The 18,908-nt window shown below is 47.7% G+C and overlaps 1 long non-coding RNA gene and 2 pseudogenes across 1 annotated transcript; 1 reads left to right on the top strand and 2 right to left on the bottom strand.

Moving 5' to 3' along the window:
- Positions 1–3,790: 3,790 nt before the first annotated feature.
- On the top strand, positions 3,791–4,588 carry LOC109734919 (protein ASPARTIC PROTEASE IN GUARD CELL 1-like; annotated as a pseudogene).
- Positions 4,589–4,779: 191 nt separating this feature from the next.
- Positions 4,780–9,001, bottom strand: LOC109734918 (FBD-associated F-box protein At5g60610-like; annotated as a pseudogene).
- A 4,019-nt stretch (positions 9,002–13,020) lies between these two features.
- LOC120967435 (uncharacterized) lies at positions 13,021–14,172 on the bottom strand. Its single transcript, XR_005761213.3, has 2 exons — positions 13,619–14,172; positions 13,021–13,510 (listed from the first exon to the last, which is right to left on the bottom strand). It is a non-coding gene; the product is annotated as an uncharacterized lncRNA (long non-coding RNA).
- Between the last annotated feature and the right edge of the window lie 4,736 nt (positions 14,173–18,908).

The raw sequence follows: 18,908 nt of genomic DNA, 5'->3' as shown, positions 1-18,908 counted from the left end.
AAGCTTGCAGATGGTGCAGAAGAGGACGGCGGTGCTCCCCGACTTCCTCCCGAGCGCCGGGGAGGCTAGTGGCTGCGAGCACGGCGACAACACGGCGATGGCCTTCGAGCGGCAGAGGAGGGAAGAAAGCGAGCGAGGAGGAGGGGGGAATGGGGATTAGGGTTCGTCCAGAGGGTGCGGTGTGTTCTTATCCATCGGGGAGGGTTGTCGGATGCTCGACACGGCGTCAATCGTTGGCGTGGACGGCGAGCGCGCGTCCACCACACCATGGCTTCTGTTCCCTGTACAGAGGTTATGGAAAAGGCCCTGGTAGTGGGCTGGGCCACTCTAGTAGAAAGAGCCCATTCGCACGGTAGCTAGTTTCCTCTTTTTCCTTTTTTTCTTTTTCTTTTTAGAAAAAATGCTATGCAATATTTGAGCTGCCAAAAGGAGTTCTGTAAAATGTGGGACTTGACCAAATAAATACATTACAATATTTGGCACCTGCCACAAAAAGTTTGGGAGGAGTTTGAATTGATTTGGATTTTTCACAAATGAAAAAGCATTTAAAAATGCTGATTTGGAACTGCATTAATTCCCAGGGGAAATTAGCTATCTCAAATGATGTTGAATCACTCATGACATTTAGTTAGCAAAAATTTGCAACCGAGCGAACATTTTTGTTTTACTGTTTGGAGAAATAATTTATTTGACTTCATTTTAAAATTGAATTTGAATTGGTTTTGAATCAAAGTGAGATTAGCAACAGTAACAGTGATGACTTGGCATCATTAGTAGGGGATTACTGTAGCTTGATTATCCAGGCGTTACAATAAGATAGTGTCTCCATTTCTTAATAGCCTCTAAACTTGCCATGGCCTCTTTTTCAGAAACTGACTTCCCAGGGAGTGTGGACTAATAGCTTTGCTAAATAATGCTGATGACATGCCTCCCTCCATGAGCATTGCTCCCAAACCTTTTCCACAAGCATCAACCTCAACTGTAAAAGGCTTACTAAAATTTGGGAGTGCTAGTACTAGGCATGAAGTTCTTATATGTTTCAGTTGGTGGAAAGGTTGCTCATGTATCTCTCCCCACTGAAATTAATCTTTTTTTAAAGCATCATGAAGTGGCCTGCATATTTTTCGCATAATATTTAACAAATCTTCTACAATAACAGCAAGTCTCAAAAATCCTCTTAGTTTGGTAATGTTATCAGGAGGGGGGCAGTTTACTATGTCTCCCACTTTGCTTGAATATGTAGCAACCCTATGGCAAACAAAATGTATCCCATATAATTAATTTCAGATGTAGCAAAGGAATACTTGTTTTTTTTTAACTGGCAAATTGTTCATTCTGAGCATGTCCAGTGTGATTTGTACATGCTGCAAAGATGCTCCTCTAATGTTTTGCTATAAACCAACACATCATAAAAAAACACCAGAATAAATTTTCTAATATAAGGCACAAACACATTGTTCATTAAATTTTGAGAAGTAGCAGGGGCATTAGTAAGGCCCAAGAGCATTACAGTATATTCATAGTGTCCCAAGTGTGTTTGGAATGTTGTCTTGGGAATATCATGTGTTGGCATTCTGATTTGATGGAAACCTGGCCTAAGATCCAAGTTTGTGGAAATTGTTCCTCTGTTTAACTCATATAGTAAATCTTTAATGACTAGCATTGGAAATTTATTTTTAATAGTCAAGAAATTTAATTGCTTGTAGCCAATACACAATCTCCAACCCCCCATCTTTTTTCCTTGAACATAACAGGTGGTGAAGAAAATGGGCTCTTAGTAATAGTAATACGTATGTGAAGATATGCAGAAACGAACAGGTGCGTCACGTCGATAAATATATCTGTAATGTATGCGAAGATATACATAAGCTATATTATCTATACACAAAGCCAAAATATTCAGCGAACCAACCTGTGGTTAATGGTTAGAGGGACCATGGTATCCCCAGCATATCAGGGTTCAAGTCCTGGTGCTCGCTATATTCCTGAATTTATTTAAATTTCAAGATTATATGCCGGCTCAGTCTTTCGATGGTGCTTATAGAGGTGAGTGTATGCGCGTACGTATCAGCGCTTGCGTCTGTACTATGTTAAAAAAAAGACGACGGTAACTGCCACACGTGTGGGCGTTAAGGGGGTCTGCCCACACGTTTTGTGTGGTGCCTAAGAGGACCAGACCACACGCCTATGTGTGGGCAAAACAACTAGCGCCCACACGCCTCTTTTTTTGCTTGCGGTCCCTCTCATATGCCTACGTGTGGGCAAAATGCATAACGCCCACACGACCTCTCTCAGCCACCTACCTCACGGCCCCGCACGCCCCGCGTGACAGTCACCACGCGTCCCCGCAGTTGCCATGGTTCGGACCCTCTTCAATGTCCGTTTAACTGCAGTTGCCATGTCGCTGAACTACAGTTGCCATGGTTGCTCAACTGCAGTTGCCATCTTAGGTCAAGTGCCAGATGCCATTTTCAATAACTGCAGTTGTTGCCATGTATGGTCTGGTTTACTATAATTGCCCAGATTTGAAAACTTTAGAGGTTGCCACCTACTAACACTAAGCAGTTGCCATGTATGGTCTGGTTTACTACAGTTGCCATGATTTGAAAACCTTAGGAGTTGCCACCTACTAACACTAGGCAGTTGCCGTGTGGCGCTACAAAGAGACATGACAAAACAACATGTTCGGGTAAAAAAAGAGTTGTCATCTACTTACAAGCACACTAGGGCAGTTGCCGTGTACCCTGCAAAACACATGGCAACTGACATGTTCGGGTAAAAAAAAAGTTGCCATCTGCTACACTAGGACAGTTGCCATGTACACTGCAAAACGCATGGCAACTGTCAGCTTGGGTGTGGGAGTGGAGACGGGCGTGTGGGCGAGATGGCAAATACCCACACACCAGCCCTTGTGCGTGAGTGAAAACTGACGTGTGGGCGAACTGCTAAACGCCCACACACCGGCCCCTCTATGTGATGAAACGGACATGTAGGCGATCAGGTGAATACCCACACACCAGCCCAGTCCTACGTGGCACCAGAATCATGTCAAGATTCATGCATCCACAAACGGACACGGATTGTGGGTGTTAGTGTTTTTGAAAAAAAAAAGGCCAAACCATTCCAAAAGACTAACCTTGCAGCGTGCGAGATACGGGATAAAGAGTAAATTTGGAATGCCCATCAAAGGAATCTGGTGCCGTTTAGGCTAACAAGATTTATAGTACTCCTACTGATCCAAATTAATTGACGCAGCTTTAGTATAATCGAAAGCTTTAGTAAAATCGAAGGATCGGAGGGAATAGATGATTTGAAATCCGGCTTGGTTTCAGCCCGAGGCAGGACAGGATGCATATAAGGACTACGAGGTAAGGCGAAAACCCAACTCGTTCTGCATCGCCGATCACACCAAAAGGCACAGATTGGTTCAGGAGTTCTAGCCGCTACAAACATAATTTTTGTGATGCAACATCGACGACGAAGCACATGACATTGATTACATCAGTCATCATTCCGATAGCAGCAACAGCTGCAGGTAGACTCTTAATAGAGAGTATTTAACCAAAAACTATCACAGTTCATGGAAACGTGATAGAAAACTACCCCTTTACGATTTTGTCCTGAAAACTATCACTTTTTTATTAATTCGCGGCAAAAAACTACCAAGTGTGAAAACTGCTCGCTTTGCCTGGGTTAAACCCGAATCTGACTGCACGACCCCACACATAAGCGGGCTAAAAATGCAATCGGGTCCCTAGTTTTTCTTAAAAAAGCAATCCAGTCCCTCAGCATGTCCTGCCTCTACGAGGTGGCCTACGGCGACGGCTCCTACACCGTCGGCGACTTCGCCGCCGAGACGCTCACGCTGGGCGACTCGGCGCCGGTCTCCAACATGGCCGTCGGGTGCGGCCACGACAACGAGGGCCTCTTCGTGGGCGCCGCCGGGCTGCTGGCCCTCGGCGGCGGCCCGCTCTCCTTCCCGTAGCAGATCTCCGCCACCTCCTTCTCCTACTGCCTCGTGGACCGCGACTCGCCCTCCTCCTCCACGCTGCAGTTTGGCGACTCGGAGCAGCCGGCCGTGACGGCGCCGCTCCTCCGCAGCCCGCGCACCAACACCTTCTACTACGTGGGGCTCTCCGGTATCTCCGTGGGCGGGCAGACCCTCTCCATCCCATCCTCGGCGTTCGCCATGGACGACGCGGGGTCGGGGGGCGTCATCGTGGACTCCGGCACGGCCGTGACGCGGCTCCAGTCGGGCGCATACGGGGCGCTCCGCGAGGCGTTCGTGCAGGGCACCCAGTCCCTGCCCCGCGCGTCCGGCATCTCGCTCTTCGACACCTGCTACGACCTCGCCGGGCGGCAGAGCGTGCAGGTGCCGGCGGTGGCGCTGCGATTCGAGGGCGGCGGGGAGCTGAAGCTGCCGGCGAAGAACTACCTGATCCCGGTGGACGGGGCCGGGACCTACTGCCTGGCGTTCGCGGGGACGAGCGGCGCCGTGTCCATCATCGGCAACGTGCAGCAGCAGGGCGTGCGCGTCAGCTTCGACACCGCCAAGAACACCGTCGGCTTCACCGCCGACAAGTGCTAGTGCGCCACCCCTTCGCGGCGAGCGAGCGAGCTCGGTGCCGGCGGACATGGTGAGGGACTGGATTGCTTTTTTTAAGAAAAACTAGGGACCCGATTTTAGCCCGCTTATGTGTGGGGTCGGGCAGTCAGATTCGGGTTTAACCCAGGCAAAGCGAGCAGTTCTCACACTTGGTAGTTTTTTGCCACGGATTAATAAAAAAGTGGTAGTTTTCGGGACAAAATCGTAAAGTGGTAGTTTTCTGTCACGTTTCCGTGAATTGTGGTAGTTTTTGGTTAAATACTCCTTAATAGAGTATGCTACTACATATAAATTTAGCGGACAAAGCTACCCATGCTAGTAGAAGTAGAACCCTGTCCAACAGAACTCTGCCCAACCTTCACAGAGCACATTCCAACAACCGAACCATTGCCCAGAATGGATACTGCAGACAGAACACTTCCGCTTCTTGTAAAAACTTTGGCGCCGAAATATGCAGGCGCGTTTGAGTTCAGAGGCAGGAAAAGGGATCATCAGAAGACAAATCTGATCCTGCTTCGATGCTCCAAGAACTTCCGATAGGATTGGTACTGACCTCGAATCGCACTTTGCAGCTCGTATTGGCCCAATTAGCACAACTAAGATCCCCCAGTTTGGCAACCACCACTTGCCTCTCAGTGTAAGTTAGGTCTTGTTTAATTTGGATGATCAGCCTCTCCAGCTTCAGTGCATTCTCCACGATGAACATGATGAAATCAAACTCGTCATCATTCCCTTGTAGCTCACAGAAAGACAGAGTCTTGAGGTGCGACTGGACACACTCAATAGGACTTGTCTCCTGCCAGAACTTGAGACTACGGTTGCTGGTGTTTTCTTCAAGAAAAGACTGCAATTTGGGTGAGCAAACAGTTCAGCTGCACATGGTGCTGATTACGCAGGCAGCAGCAATCTGATTCAATGTACTGATGATGCTCCAAATGGCAAATGAAGCGAGGGGGGGGGGGGGGGGGGGGGGGGGATGTTACCTCGACAATCAGCGTCTCCAAGTTAGGAAAGCATCTTGACTTGACTCCAATCTCCAAAATGCACTTGCAAAGCCAACATCTGGAGGCTTGACACAGTAGTACGTGCGCTCGCCTTTGTTCCAGCCTTCAATGCATCGAAAGAGCATAAATTGATCACACACGATTGACATTTAATCTTCTAACATTTGGTGAAGGTTATTTGCTCGGTGACCTTACCAGCTTACATGTGCTTATCATGCGGTGATCAACTGGGTACTTGCGTTTTACTCAATTCGTCTATTTAGAATAACAGATTAATATAGAGTGTTTAAGGTGCACCGGACATATTTGAGACCTAACGTTAGGACTCAATAAAGCTGCATGTATTATTAATTTCTGAAAGATACATTACTAGCATTGCAATATCAAATACGAACACACAAATGATCGGGTTTTGGATTCTAGATACTGGGAAACAAAAACATTAAAATATAGTTCATCAAAACAAATATCTAGATTTCAAATATCCCTAGATAGTTCAAAAATATTTAAGAAACATGATTCAAAGCAATAGAAGAAAAAAGTAATGCTAGGATATTGTGGTCACAACATGCTTTTCCGATACCCTATATATTCAAAGCCAGTGCTACCAAAAAAAAGTATCAATGTGATAAAGCACGAGCAGATTGCTGTTTTCTGCACTTTCAATGCTTCATGAGAATAGGTAAAGAGGTACTCCCTCCGTTCCTAATTACTTGTCGCGGGTATGGATGTATCTAGATGTATTTTAGTTCTAGATACATCCATTTCTGCGACGAGTAATTTGGAATGGAGGGAGTAGTAGTATAAAAGCCTAGACCTACGAGGAACTAGGCAACCTTCCATTGATGGAAGAAATAAGCATCCAAATGGTAAAGAGATATATGTCATGTACTCCCTCTGTAAAGAAACATAACAGCGTTTAGATTACTAGAGTCTAAACGCTCTTATATTTCTTTACTGAGGGAGTACAATTTAGTAAGTTTTTTTAAATCTTGTAAAAGATAAGAGAAATCACCCGGCCATTAAGGAAATCATTAGTGAATCCTTAACACATAGAAAAAGATAATTAATCCTTATAAAAACCCTATCTTTCTAAAAAGTGATATGACATGCTATAGACAGAATGGCCACATGGTAAAACTTTACCCTTAATCAATTAACGGCTAAGATTGTATAATCATCTCTTACCTCCTAAGAGAAAAGTAGAGTACCTTAAAAGGGTTCTTGTATACTAACAGAATCGAAACTATCCTTTGATTCAATTGTTTGGATGTATACTAAAAGTAAAAACACATTAGTTTGGTCTAGGAGTACGAAAAGCAGGGCCACCTCATGAAAGAAACAGATAACTGGAGATCAATTAATCATGCAAAATTTTAAACGGAGAAGGAAGGGGTGCAAAAGGATCGAAACTTGAGCTAAATTATTATAACAAGCAATTATGTAATTGTAAATGAGGATCAAGGAGCTATGACTTGTAACTGCAAATGAGCAACAAGCGGATGGGAAATTGGAAATGATATATGGCCCATAACTCATGTTACACTGTTCAAAGTTTCAGCCATCAATCCATATCACCGTAAGGCAAAAGTATGATTACCAATGTTCTAAATCCTAAACAAGCAGTCATACATACTCACCGTGTACTCCGTCCAGTAACTGATTGCCTGAGTAATTGCCCAGTATTTCGGTTTATCATGCTAATTGCCCGTTTTTGCTAATCTTACTCGGTGTCGGCACATAGTATGACTGTATGACTACTGCTGAATAAACTGAATTTTAGAACATTGTTCGGTTTTAGCATTTGACTCATCTATTGCTTCGTGCAGAAACCTTGTTCATGAAAAGAAATGCAATCTGAGATATGAGTGGACATGCCGTTGCGCGTACCTTGATGATGGTGCTGCCGATCTGCAGAATGTGCACTCCTGGCTCCAGATATCCCAGCACACGCAGCTTAGGGGCATGGCCAATCTTGACTGTCGTGCTCATTGCGCCTATGCGGCCCCGCTCGCTCCAATTTCTCCAGAGGAAGAGACGCTCCAGGCTTGGGGCGTTCACCATGGCGACCTCCTCCAGGATGGACAAGCAGAACTGCGCGCACCGTAGGCTCTGGTTGGCGATACGAGCTTGCAATGAGGCCAGGCTTCCATGGAACGCGAGCATCTCCAGCACGGGGCTCACGGCGAGCAAGAACTCCAGGTCTTTGTCCTTCATGACGACGCAGCCAAGCACAAGCTCCCGAAGGTTGGGGAAGCCGGCGCCGCGTGGGAGGGCGGTGGTGTTCGGGAACACCCAGGCGCCGAGGCAGAGCCGGGAGAGGGAGGCGCAGCTGAAGAGCGAGGATGGGAGGGGCAGGCCGGGAAGGGGCCAGGGGCGATTAACGAAGACGAGCTCGTCGACGCCCTTGGTGGCAAGGATCTGGAACCAGCGCGCGAGCACGCGGCGGTCGGTGGCGTCCATGAAGCTGCAGGTGAGGCTGACGAAGGGGAATGGCCCAGGATGTGCCTTGAGGGCGGCGGAGACGGCGTCGGTGACGGCACGCGAGACGGCACCGGCTCGGGCGGGCCGGCACTCCGCGTCGCCCCTGGAGAGGAGGTGGGTGTCGACGAGGACGAGCGGCACGGAGCGCCAGAGTCCGCGCCAGCGCGAGGAGAGCACGGTGGTGCGCGCGCCGTCCTTGGCGGGGAGGCGAGAGAGGACGCGACGGAGGAGATCGTCGGGTAGGCGGCCGTGGCGGCGCAGCACAGGGGGGCGAGTGTGAAGACGGGCGGCTTGGGGAGGAAGGAGTAGAGGAATGAGAGCATCGTGTGCGTGTGAAGGTTCAGCGTCTCCGGGGCCAGCCCGTGCAGCATCCTCGGAGGCACCGTCGAGTCCTCCCCGACGGGGACGGTGGTGGGGCAGCTTGGCCCGGACATGGCGATCGTGGCCGCGGCGGCGGCGGAGGAGGAGGGTTTTGGGGGGAGGGCGACGCGAGCAAGGTTGATTTTTACGGGGAGACGTGGCCTCCTCCCAAGCACAAAGCCCCCTTTCTCCCAAATTCACTATGGCCCTCTCACGTGAGTGCGGATTTTCAGAGGCCGAGCCACAGGTAGGCCGTTATCGTGGGCGTCCATTTGGGCCTTGGGATGTGCATCTCGTCAGTGGGTGGCAGGCCTATGCAGAGAAATACAGCCCGCGATACGCCTAGGGAGTGTGTAGGCGTATTCTGTGCGGCCCATCGACCGCGACTGCCCCCCGCCACAGCACAGGAAGGAGAATCTCGTCGTCCCCTATCCCAAAACTTTACCCCGTGGAGAAGCCCCAGTCCTCTCTGCCCTCTTCTCTTTCCCCCCGGGCGACGGCGGCGGGGTGCTATCCGGCGAGATGTCCACCAACGGCGGCGACTGCGCCGGGTATGTGTATTCCGTGCCTTCTTTTTTTTCTTAGGTCATCGTGTGTGCCTAATCCCCGTGCCAAATTTGAATAACGTTGACCAAGGGAGCTTGATTTGTACAGGTTCAGGCTCTCCGGAGCACTCGTCCTCCTCCACTCCGGTGACCAAATCACCCGGATCCCGCGTCATCTTCCACTCCAGCGGCGACTCAACTCAAGTTTGCATAACACCGGATCTGCCCAGGGCAAGGCCCTCGTCCACGAATGTGGCCGGGAAAAATCATTTTCTTCATTTTTTTGGTCGGTGAGGCTGGATCACACGTCAATTACTTGTGCTTTTCTCCTAGCTGTTGATCATCTGTTCCAGATTTGCACTTTTTTTGGTGATTTTTATTTTGTTCCATCTATCCTTTTGAGACGGGTGATCTAGCTGTATGGCTCGATCGAGATGCATATCACTTCTGCTGTTAAATCCAAAATAGACTGCTCTCCTTTGTTTTCTTGTAATCCCCTTCCTTCTATTCCTTCTGTACATATGCGATTTTCTTTTGTTTGTTTGTAATCCCCTTCGTCTGGACTGGATAGATCTCTCGTCATCCTGTTGCTGCGCAGGTCCAAATTTGCCGTGATGTTTTTATAGACAATATATATGTTGTTTTTTATTCATACCCATGCTTATGTGCCAGATTGACTTAATTTCTGTGATGTCTTGAGGATTCCTCTAACTTGGATAATTGATGCTTAATCCTGCTGGAACTTAATAATGGATTTGATGTTCTGTTCTTGATGTGCTAATCCAAGGTTGATAATTATTTCTTAAGTGGGGTAGAGTTTGAATTCCTACCACTGATTGCAAAAATCTTCTGTTCCATGGATTTCAGTTTGTTTCGTTGACCACTTTCCCAGGAGTCACAGACTTGAGCAACGTTGATGGTCAAGTGTGTCGTGGCGGCGAGGCCACATCCCTTGTCAGAAACGCTGGTTGCGGAGCTACAAGTGGCTGGACCAGAAGGTGTTTCAGATTAAAATTTCCTCATCCAAAAAACCATTAATTCTGAACATAGTATGTGTCGGCCTTGTTCTTGGTTAGATTTTGAATACACCCACATTTCTTGGTTAGCTTAAGTTTTTTTATATGTGATCTACCAGATTCTCAATGGTCTGATGATGAATTATCATTCATGTCATCAAGTTTGAAGATTCTTTGTAAATGATGTATATTTCTAGATCATACACTCCTGTTGAATATGAATAGGTAATTTGTGAGGCATTGGGGTGATCATTTCGTTCTTGCATGCCAGCCTGTTAAAATTCACATTTCTGCGAGCAGTTGACACCGCCATGAGTGTAAATGATTTCATGTCATGTTTAATCTATGGAAGTGTTTATGACACCGCCATGAGTGTGAGCTTTTATGCATTGGTGTCTCTTAGTTAGGTAAGGCAAATGTTAACAGGAAGAATGCGCTGGAATTGTCAATGAGACCAATATGTCGAGAAGGGAGATGACCCAGTAGTCTAATGATTTCTGTAACGGATTGTTTGAATCATCTTCAAACTTCACTTGCATCTATTTTTGTTTCTCTATGTGACTATTACTTTTGTAACTGTTTGTTTATTTTTTTGGGTACATTGCTGACCCAATTGTTCAGGATTAGGATCGGCAATGCTCCTGAGGAGAGGGAGATGAACCCCAACAGGAAAACATCGCTACAATTGTCTGTGCGTGCTTATGGAGAGAAGGGTGTATCAACCGTGGTGTTGTTGGACACCAGAACTGTCTTTTATGCCCTTCCCTGAATTGTTGTTTGTTGTACTTTGTTAAATCATAGGGCTGTTATGTAAAATGCATGTTAAATCTTGGGGCTGTTACTTTTAGTTTACATAACTGCTAGTTCGAAACTGTGGCATTGATATCATGCCACTACTTAGCTTTGGTATGCAGAAACTGAATTCAAATGTTGTTGTGGCTGCTGTTAACTACACATGCCTGCATCTTGTTTCTGTTGAGCTTTAGACTCTAGTAGTTATATCCTTGACCTGAATGTGTTGTACCAACCGAGCTGGATGCACCCGGGGATGAAAAAAATTAGTTACTGTTGCATGCTGGCAAATTGATTCTTTTCCCCACTAATTGTGCTACGCGATTGCAGATTGCTCCGCTGTAAACAGAGAGACGTAGGCTGAGGTCTATTGAAATGACCACTCAATGTCTTAGCTTCTCTAGGTGCTCCATTGCACCATGCACCGCCCCTGTCCAATGGTACAGGCATTCAATGGCTACAGCCGGGGCGCGTGATGGGTGATGAGCTCCTACGAGAACTATTAGCGCATGCCATGGCTTTGGTTAACTGGGCCATGGTCGTATGTTCTTCGCCAACGAGTTGCTAATCACCTGAAAAGTAAACGATTTTTTACCTGATTTTTTGACGCTTGGAGCGGAAAAAATCAGTTAACACATTGTGCTGTGTGTTTCTCATCTAGTTTGCTCGCGCACCACACCGCCTGGTCTCCTGCGTGCTCGAGGAATGCATGTGGTGGTAGTACGAGGTGACAAGTGATGGAAGCACTGCTCCCAAAAACTTTTCTCGTAGAGATGATGACGCTTCTTTGACGCCGGACAGTTGGATGACAAGGAATCTGCACAAATTCACTGTGCGCCCGCGTAAAGTGACATCGCTAATGCTGCAGTGGTGTGTTAAGTCAACACTAAACGTGTGATTTTGAAACTATTAGCTCCATCATCACATGCTTTGTTAGCGAGGCTGTACCTAATTTGTGCGGTTTTTTAGGCTGTCAAACAGATCAAATCCATTCACATATTAGTCGTAACGGTTTTGGCACACATAGAGTCTACACCTGACTCGTTTTGTTAGTTCTGCATGAGTGATCGCATTAACATGATTAAGAGTAATGGATGATGGCTAATGATGAACAAACTTACCTGTTCGCTGGTCACCAATGCTCCACGTCCGCGCTTAATGAACTGGTGGTCTCGGCTGGACACACATGCTCGAGGCCATGCATGCACCAGGACGTACGGCGCTGCGCGTGCTGTGCATACATGTCAGAGGCGTGTGTGAAGCCTAGATGCCTTTGCATGTGCGCGGGACCTACCTAACTCAATACAGCCCAAAAATAAATCGAATACAGGATATATACTCTGACTGCACGCATCCCCATGGTGGTAGGACGGCCCAGATACCGGCCTATCTGTGGCTCGGCCGTCATTGGCATTTTTCGCCTCTCACGTCCTTTTTTCAACTAGGAACAATGCATGTGCGTTGCAATGGGATATAAATATTCTACTATGTTAGCTTGTGATTTACCTATTAATAATAATATGATTGTGTAAATAAATATTCATTAAATTTTGCTAGTGAATGTATTTTGATTAGAAGTTTAGTAAGTAAATTAAAGTGAAATTGGTTCAGAAGGTAAGTAAATTAAGATGATTGATTATCATATACATGAAAGGTTGGACCAAGAAGTGATGGGAAGAAAGATGAAATGGGAACCTTACGTTCTTTTTAAGTAGTAGAGATTTTGTCATCTCATTAACTTCAATTAGGGTAAGTTCAACCCGGTCCATCAAATCATTTCTAAAGTCCGGACCGGATGGTCCAAAATTCTTTTGCCATCCAACGTCGGTCATCAAATTCGTCCAAACCAATTTGGCTATCTAACCGAAACCAGAGGGGGGTTGATAATTTGCCACTTATTACTTTGCACTTTGATAACTAGATAATGCCCTGCGCGTTGCTGCGAGATGGTAGTGTGACAAAGAGCTTTTAGGAGAAAGCACTTTAAGTAGAAAAAAGAGAAAACCATTGAAAATGGCTTCATTATAATGTAACAATGAAATCACCTTTCTCAGTATGACCAATTTGTGACCAAACTTGTATATCGTCTTAGTATCCGATGATTAAAAGTAGTATGATCAGTTTGTGACCAAACATATACTGAAATAATTTATTTCAGTAAGTACACTAATCAGAGAAGGTTAAGAAAGAAAACAACATGACCATCAGGGGAATTAAACATAATATAGTATATACTAAGGTTCAACTGTAATACAAATTGCTTGTCTGCACCTTGAATAAATTCCTAACGTTGTTGTTTATCGTGCACATGACTTCAATCAGCTTGCAGCAAATCAAGCATTCGGATTGCAAAAAGCAATTTTGACTGTACGTGCTGAAAACAATACAAAGGAAGCACGAATCTAATGGTCAGGGTTGTAGGCTCTTTCTCCCCAACGCAGGGTGATGACCTGCTCGTGTCGGTGATAGAAATCGGGCATATCTGTGAAAAAACATAGCAAGAGATGAGGCAAGATGCACATGCATGACGTATTGTGTTGCAAGATGCTGTGGTAGAAGGCGGGCCAGATGGTCCAGATCAAGAACTTCAAGGTGTCGCCCCACGCTATCACGGAGCAGTGGCGCCCGCGCCTCCTCGTCGGATTGGGTTGGCATGAACGACGGCATGCAGCACCTCGATCGCTCGTCCGTCAACGTGTTGGTCTGCGTCCAGAGCAAGTTAATGGGTAAGGGGTCAAGAAAGCAAAGGAGAAGGAAAGAAAATCCCTGAAGCCTTGTTTCAGATTCAGAGGCTTTGATGGAGAAACAGACCTTAGCAATGATCAGGGGGAATTGTAGTCAATCTTTCCAACAATCGATCTTCCCAAAGAATAACATAGATAACCCAACTCATGAAGGGAAATCAACCTCCTAACTCACGAAATCGACCAAATATTAACCATCCCAGTGGACGAGACTTGCCTGCTCCCTTCCCATGCTCCCATCCGTGCTCCCGCATACGTGGCTTGATTTGATTGGAAGAAAATAAGGCCCGGCCCCACCCCCTGAAAATCAGGGGGGAAGATGATTAGATTAGAAAAGAAAAAGGGAAAAGAACAGCCGTAGGATGAAGTGGCAGCACGGATGGGAGCATGGAGAGGAAGCAGGCAAGCCGGATCCCATCCCAGTGTTGCTCCGCAAGCAATGGTGGCGAGAAGATCAACTGGAGCCATCGCGAGGCGATGGCGAATGCATGCTAGGCAAGGAGATGCAGTATTCCGTTTATAAGGGCTCGGATGGGGAAGGATTACATCCTGTGGAGATATGGTTGGTTGGTATTAATTAGGAAGGACCGTATCAAAGAAGATGCAGAGACGGTATGGAAGGGGAAGGGGAGAAGACGTCGCTGCACAACTCATATTGCGCCGGTATTGGAGCATATAATAATGGGCTGCATGTTGGCCGAAGTGGGCTGCATGTGATTGCTGGTTTGCCAGAACTGAACGCACGGAACTGAAACAATTTTCTTCTCAAAAAAAGGAACTGAAACGATTCACTAACTAAAACAATGGGAATAAGAACGGGCCAAGGCAGTGGATACGCTGGTCAACCTATAGTGGGTCCCACATGTAAGCGGGTGACAGAATGCTGACGTGGCTGGGCTGCTGATGTGGATAGGCTGCATGTCAAGAGAAATAACATTGTGGGGATGAACTATTTAGGTATTATAGATTTGCCACTCCTTACATTGACTTTGATAGTTTACCACATCTTACTTTGGACTTTGATATTTTTCCCTTGCCCACGAGAAAAGACGAGATTGTCAATGCTCCACCCCATTGACCACGCACAGCATCCTCTCCTCGTTCCCCAACTCTCTCTTGCCCGTACTTCGAGAGGGACAAGGGTGACGGCGGCGGATACTCCCGGCAACGCAAGGGCCGGCATAGTAGCATGGGTAAGCAAACAAGCTACAGCATCACCGCCAACAACTAGCAAGGCTAACTAGCATGGCAAGCAAGCAGCAGCACCACGGGCCGCACGAGCGCACGAGCACAAACTGAGGGGATAGTGAATCCATCGCCTTGTTGTCGCCGTCGTCCGGCACGCCCTGGCTCTCCCCCGTACATCGCCGGTGCGAAGGAGGGGGGGGAGAGAAGCATGTTCCACGTACGCCCGGAGCTTGAGCAGCGATTCCTCGGATGCGACATGCGCATCGGCGAGGAGCAGAAATCCGGAGCGACGGCTAGGCGGCTCGACTTGCCGCCCGTGAAGGAGCACTGTGGCATCACGTGATCTTGCCTGTCGCCGTGGTTGGCATCACTGTTGCTCGTGGCGAGGAACGAGGAGCACGGGGTGGTGATAGGGAGGAGCAAGGGGCGGTGCCAGAGAGCTGCAAGTGCGGCGGCGGGGAGCAGCAAGGGCCGGCGGGGAGGAAGGTACATGGTTCATCGAGCACATTGGGGAATTTGGGGAATTTCGCGTGAATGGCTCAGTCTTCAGGCAAACATGTACAAAGGGCAATATGGTCACTGGTTTTGGGTATATATCAAACATATACCATCAAATACAATGCCACTTATTACTTTGCACTTTGATAATTTGCCACTCCTTACATTGACTTCTATATTTTACCACATCTTACTGTGGACTTTGATATTTTGCCCTTGCCCACGAGAAAAGACGAGATTGTCCCTGCTCCACCCCATTGACCACGCACAGCATCCTCTCCCCGTTCCCCAACTCTCTCTTGCCCGTACTTCCAGAGGGACAAGGGTGACGGCGACGGACACTCCCGGCAACGCAGGGGCCGGCACAGTAGCACGGGCAAGCAAGCAAGCTGCAGCATCACCGCCAACAACTAGCAAGGCTAATTAGCATGGCAAGCAAGCAGCAACACCACGGGCCGCACGAGCGCACGAGCACGAACTGGGGGGATAGTGAATCCATCGCCTTGTTGTCGTCGTCATCTGGCACGCCCTGGCTCTCGCCCGTACATCGTCAACGCGAAACGGGGGGGGAGGGAGAGAAGCCTGTCCCGCATACGCCCGGAGCTTGTGCAGCGATTCCTCGGACGCGACATGCGCATCGGCGAGGAGCAGAAATCCGGAGCGACGGCTAGGCGGCTCAACTTGCCGCCCGTGAAGGAGCACTGTGGCGTCACGTGAGCCTGCCTGTCGCTAGGGTTGGCACCGCTGTTGCTCGTGGCGAGGAACGAGGAGCACGGGGTGGTGATAGGGAGGAGCAAGGGGCGGTGCCAGAGAGCTGCAAGTGCGGCGGCGGGGAGCAGCAAGGACCGGTGGGGAGCAAGGTACATGGTTCATCGGGCACATTAGGGAATTTGGGGGAATTTCACGTGAATGGCTTGGTCTTCAGTCAAACATGTACAAAGGGCAATATGGTCACTGGTTTTGGGTATATATCAAACATATACCATCAAATACATTTGAAAGGATTGTTTTTATGGGGGGAGGGCAAACAATCAAAGTTCAAAGTAAGATGTGGCAAAATATCAAATCCAATGTAAAGAGTGGCATTTTTTCAAAGTGCAAAGTAATAAGTGGCAAATAATCAAATCCCCCTTTTTACGGAGAGAAGTGGTCTCCTCCCAAACACAAAGCTCCCTTTCCCCAAATTTCACTATGGCCCCTCTCCCATCCTCTTTCCAACTAGATTTTTGTTGGGGAACGTTGCATGGGAAACAAAAAAATTCCTACGCTCACCAAGATCAATCTAGGAGATGAACATCTACCAGACGAGGGATTGCATCTACATACCCTTGTAGATCGTTAAGCGGAAGCATTGAGAAACGCGGTTGATGTAGTCGAACGTCTTCGCGATCCAATCACGATCCGTCCCGCGAACTCCTGATCCAAGTGCCGAACGGACGGCACCTCCGCGTTCAACACACATATGGCTTGATGACGCCTTCACCTCCTCGATCCAGCGAGCAATGGTGAAGTAGTAGATCGAGTCCTCCGGCAGCACGACGGCGTGATGGTGGTGGTGGTGGAGAAATCTCGGCAGAGCTTCGCTAAGCTGTGCGAAGAGAAGATGGACTATGAGGGAGAGGGAGGTCAGCGCCGTGGCATGGATGGGTGCGGTTGCCCTCCCTCTACCCCTCTATATATAGGGGAAAGGAGGGAGGAGGAGGCGCCCTAAGGTTTCCCTAGGGGGTCGGCGGCCACAAGGGCAACCCTAGATGGGTTTTGGGTGGCCCCCCTAGGTGCCTTGCCCCCCAAGCAAGGGGGCAGCCCTAGGGGGCGCACCAACCCTCCTGGGATCGTGAGCTGAGGTGAGGGGGGCGCACAGCCCCTTAGTGGGCTGGTGTGCCTCCCTCCCTTGGCCCATGAGGCCCCCAACACTTGTTGGGGCCCCAAAACCCCTTTCGATTCTCCTGGTCATAACCCGGTACCCCTGGAACACTTGCGGACTCCGATTACCTTCGTCCTATATATCGATATTCACCTCCGGACCATTCTGGAGTTCCTCGTCATGTCCGGGATCTCATCCGGGACTCTGAACAACCTTCGGTTACCACCAAAACAACTCAACTATACTTATATCATCACCAAACGTTAAGTGTGTAGACCATGTGGGTTCGACAACTATGCAGACATGATCGAGACACCTCTACGGTCAATAACCAATAGCGGGACCTGGATGCCCATATCGGTTCCTACATATTCTACGAAGATTTTTATCGGTCGAACCTCGACGTCAAGGATTTAGCTAATCCTGTATGTAGTTCCCTTTGTCTATCAGTATGTGATACGTCCATTTTGCATCATGCTTTTATATCAATATTATTGCATTATGGGCTGTTATTACACATTATGTCACAATACTTATGCCTATTCTCTCTTATTTTACAAGGTTTACATAAGGAGGGAGAATGCCGGCAGCTGGAATTCTGGGCTGGAAAAGGAGCAAATATTAGAGACCTATTCTGCACAACTCCAAAAGTCCTGAAACTTCACAAAAGTTATTTTTGGAAATAATAAAAAATATTGAGCGGAAGAAATACGTCAGGGGGGCCTCCACCTGGCCACGAGGGGGGGGGGCGCCCTACCCCCTGGGCGCGCCCCCTGCCTCGTGGGCCCCCTGTTGGCCCTCCGGTGGCCATCTTCTGCTATATGAAGTCTTTCGTCCGAAGAAAAATCATAAGCAAGCTTTTGGGACGAGACTCCGTCGCCACGAGGCGGAACCTTGGCGGAACCAATCTAGGGCTCCGGCAGAGCTGTTCTGCCGGGACACTTCCCTCCGGGAGGGGGAAATCATCGCCATCGTCATCACCAACGCTCCTCTCATCGGGAGAGGGCAATATCCATCAACATCTTCACCAGCACCATCTCCTCTCAAACCCTAGTTCATCTCTTGTATCCAATTCTTGTCTCCAAGTCTGGGATTGGTACCTGTAGGTTGCTAGTAGTGTTGATTACTCCTTGTAGTTGATGCTAGTTGGTTTATTTGGTGGAAGATCATATGTTCAGATCATATATGCATATTAATACTCCTCTGATTATGAACATGAATATGCTTTGTGAGTAGTTACGTTTGTTCCTGAGGACATGGGAGAAGTCTTGCTATTAGTAGTCATGTGAATTTGGTATTCGTTCGATATTTTGATGAGATGTATGTTGTCTATCCTCTAGTGGTGTTATGTGAACGTCGACTACATGACACTTCACCATTATTTGGGCCTAGAGGAAGGCATTGGGAAGTAATAAGTAGATGATGGGTTGCTAGAGTGATAGAAGCTTAAACCCTAGTTTATGCGTTGCTTCGTAAGGGGCTGATTTGGATCCATATGTTTCATGCTATGGTTAGGTTTACCTTAATACTTTTGTTGTAGTTGCGGATGCTTGCAATAGAGGTTAATCATAAGTGGGATGCTTGTTCAAGTAAGGACAACACCCAAGCACCGGTCCACCCACATATCAAATTATCAAAGTACCGAACGCGAATCATATGAACGTGATGAAAACTAGCTTGACGATAATTCCCATGTGTCCTCGGGAGCGCTTTTCTCTATATAAGAGTTTGTCCAGGCTTGTCCTTTGCTACAAAAAGGATTGGGCCATCTTGCTGCACTTTATTTACTTTTGTTACTTGTTGCTCG

The sequence above is a fragment of the Aegilops tauschii genome, chromosome 6 (assembly GCF_002575655.3).
Source record: "Aegilops tauschii subsp. strangulata cultivar AL8/78 chromosome 6, Aet v6.0, whole genome shotgun sequence".
NCBI lineage: Eukaryota > Viridiplantae > Streptophyta > Magnoliopsida > Poales > Poaceae > Aegilops > Aegilops tauschii.
This window is presented reverse-complemented; position numbering and strand designations above follow the sequence as displayed.